The following is a 3,546-nucleotide window of genomic DNA, read 5'->3' as shown; positions in this document are numbered from 1 at the left end:
AGGAGGAGGGGAAAGAGGGAAGGGGCGGGGGGCGAGCGCAGCCCGGGGGACGCCCGGAAGAGAGGTCGTGGCGGGCCCCCCGGGTGGAGCGCAGCCGGGCGGTGGGGAATGCCGAGCTGAGTGCAGGGTGGGCCCGGAGGAATCGCGATCCCGGAGTAGGGGCGCTCCCTGCGCGCAGTAAGCGATTTGTAAGCACCTACTATGTGCCAGGCCCAGGCTTAGCGCCTTATAAGCACCGTTCTCCGTCACCTCTTAACAACCCAACCGTTAGAAATCTAATTGTTCCCTGTTTTAGAGTCAGGGAGCCTGAGGTTTGGAGGGAAAGGAGCTCTCAGTCCGTCCTGGCTGCGAAGGGAGCCCCCAGGAAGCCCCTTTGGGCTTTATTTGCCATTCGGCTGGTACACCGGCAGTGATTCATCTACCCGTTCTCCAAAAGACGCCTTTCCTCTTTATGTTTTTCTAGATATTTAATGAATGAAAGTAAAGTCTAGACCTTTTAGAGCCCCCTTCATTCTACATGGGGAAACTGAGGTCCCAAAGGGGTGTAGTTTGCCCCAAACCATTGTCCCTAGGAGAGGAGTGCCTGGACATGCACCTTGGGATTGCCCAGAACTGCGCGGCCTCCGAGTCTGATGAATGGGTGGGTTCGAAATTGGGTGCGTGGGTCCCTGGCAGCGGGAGCTAGGGAGCCCGGATCCGGGGAGGAGACGAGCCCAGGACCAAGGTGCTAAGGGCTGGGTGCGATGGGTGCACCCCGAGGTTCGTGGGGCGAGCGCAGACCCTGGAGACCCTCCCTGAGGAAGGCGCTGGTTACCCAAGAGGTGCGGTCCCGCCCAAACAGCCCGACTGGCTTGGGGGATCTTTGGCCACATCCTGCCATCTGCTGGGCGCCTTAAGCCACTGTCTGTGCTTTGATAGAAAGCATAGGTTCTTTTTGACTGTCCCCGTCTTCTCTCCCCCTCCCCCCTTCCTTCTTTCTCTCTCTCTCTTGCAGGCATCATGGGGGTGGGGGGATGTCCCTCTGTCTAATACAGCAAAAAACTCCCAGAGGCAACGGGGAAAAAGCTGAAAAGATGGAGCCAGCCCATCCAGCACGACCCAGCTAGATTTAAGATTGGCCTAAACTGCCAGGCCTTGGGGTGGGACAAGCCTCATTTTCACCTTGGAGTCCTTATCTGTGAAATGGGGAGATTGATAGTTACTCCCCAGGACTGCTGCGAGGATTATGTCAGAAACTATTTACAGAAGAAGGTAATAGTACCTGGCATGTAATAAATGGTCAATAAACATTTCTTGCCTTTCATTCCACCAACAAGCCCTGATTGAGTGGCCAGTCTACACCAGGCAACAGACTGAACACAGAATAAAGACACACAGTACCTCAAGAGGCAAGGGGAGGAAATGGTCACAGGACAGGGTTCCAAGCCCTATTCTGCTCAGGTTTTATCCCACTTTTGCTACTCTCTAGCACGTTAACTTGGGTAAATTACTTAACCTCTTCTGGCTTCAGTTTGTTCATCTGTAAAATGGGGGTAATCATAGTACTTCCCCCTTTTAGGGTTATTATGGGGAATAAATGAATCAATGTTGGTGCCTGAAACATAATAAGCACAACAGAGGTGTTAGTTATGATCTCCAATAATGAGCTATCATATGAACTGTACTAACGGCTCGCAATTCTTCCTTCTCTTCCTATCCTTTCCTGCTTCTCTCACACTGCCGACGTAGGCTTTGCCATCGGACTTGCTTTGGCCAGTGGGATACAGGAGGAGGTGACGGTGCACCAGGTCTGAGTGCTGAAGGCCTTAAGAGATGGCACATGTTTTGGCTCTCTTGTGCTCTTGCGATCCACCTTGAGAAGAGCTGGCCCTGGGACCCTCTGTTCCCAGAATGAGAGATCCAAGGAATAGACCTGAACCCCCCATGTATCCTAAAGCAGAGCATGGGCTCATGATGAAGAAAAATAAGTGTTTTTGTAAGCCATGGAGATTTGGGTGTGAGAGATGTTTGTTTCACAGCGTTATCAGAGAGAGAGCTGACTAATACATATACTAACAGTGACACATGCAGAGACTACGATTGGGGGTTTGTGTTATGGTGGAAGGAAGCCCAGGAGGCTGTGAGAACACAGCAGGCACTGGTTTCAACCCTGAGAGTCAGGGAAGGAGAAGACCCCCCCAAAGAGAAGTCAGAGCACCATTCCCTCCCCTTCCTCCTTTGTCGAGTAAGCATTTTCTGGACACTTCTTGTGGGCCAAGCCCTGGATAGATGCTGGAGACGGACCCAGCCATGAGGGAGACAGGGCCTGCTTTCCCGGAGCTGAAGTTTAGAAGTCTAGTGTGGGACAAGAACAAGTGCAGAGTGGGTCACATTTTGACAGGAGGGGGTGCGGAGGTTATAAAAGCATGGGCTGTGAGGGCAGAGGGGAGGCACCCGAACCACATGCCGGGCCAAAGAAGGCATCCCAAAAAGATGGTGCGTGAGCCGAGTCCGGAAGGGCAATGAGGAATCAACCGTACGGCAAGAAGAGAGTCAGCCTCTGCAAACTCCTGGAGGCCGAGACAGAAGGGCATCCTGCAGAAGTTGAGAGCAGTTGCACGTCACCGGAACACAGATCGGCGTGCCGAATGGCCAGGATAGCAACAACAGCGCCCGTGTATCAAGCACTCTCTGCACGCCAGGCTCTGGGCCACCACTTTAAGGATGCTTGGTCCTGCAGGCAACCCCTTCCCTGCTCCTCTCCCCACTTACAGAGAGAGTACCAGGCCCTGTTATTTCAAGCTCTTTTGTGGATTACCTCTTACAGTCCTCACCACAAACCCGGGAGGTGAGTGTCATTGTCATCCCTGTACTAAAGGACACACAAGCTATGCCAAGTCCCACTGATTGAGAAGTGGTGCCTCGAAGGTTTAAATCCACAAATTAAACACAGCATCAAAACCAAGAGAAAGGACATATGGAACAGGGGCTATTTCTGGAGTTGGAAAGTTCAGATTATTTTTATTTTTTTGAGTGCTTTTGTATGGCTGTACAAATTGCTATTATAAAGAAGTATTTCAGGGCACCTGGGTGGCTCAGTCGTTAAGCGTCTGCCTTCGGCTCAGGTCATGATCCCCCCTTCCTGCTCCGCGGGAAGCCTGCTTCTCCTTCTCCCACTCCCCCTGCTTGTGTTCCCTCTCTCTCTCTCTCTGTCAAATAAATAAATAAATAAATCTTTTAAAAAAAGGAAGTATTTTATAATCACATTATTTTAATAATCAGTAAAAAAAATATATATTTTCATTTTGAGAAAAAAAAACATCCCGTGGACACTAAGTTGCCCCAACTTTGCAAGGCATGTTTCACGGCCCATTGCTGTCCTTGCTGTCCAGACAGCAAGGTGCTACCATCAGCCCTACCTTCCAGATGGAGGAAAAGGTGCTCAGGGGATTCAAATGGCCGGTCCTCCATGCCACAGCTCCGGCGTTCATCCCCCACGACTGCTGCAACCCGTTACCACAAACTTGCTGGCTTCAATCAGCAAAAATAGTTTCTTTCACTGTTCTG

Source organism: Neomonachus schauinslandi, chromosome 2 (assembly GCF_002201575.2).
Source record: "Neomonachus schauinslandi chromosome 2, ASM220157v2, whole genome shotgun sequence".
Taxonomy (NCBI): domain Eukaryota; kingdom Metazoa; phylum Chordata; class Mammalia; order Carnivora; family Phocidae; genus Neomonachus; species Neomonachus schauinslandi.
This window is presented reverse-complemented; position numbering follows the sequence as displayed.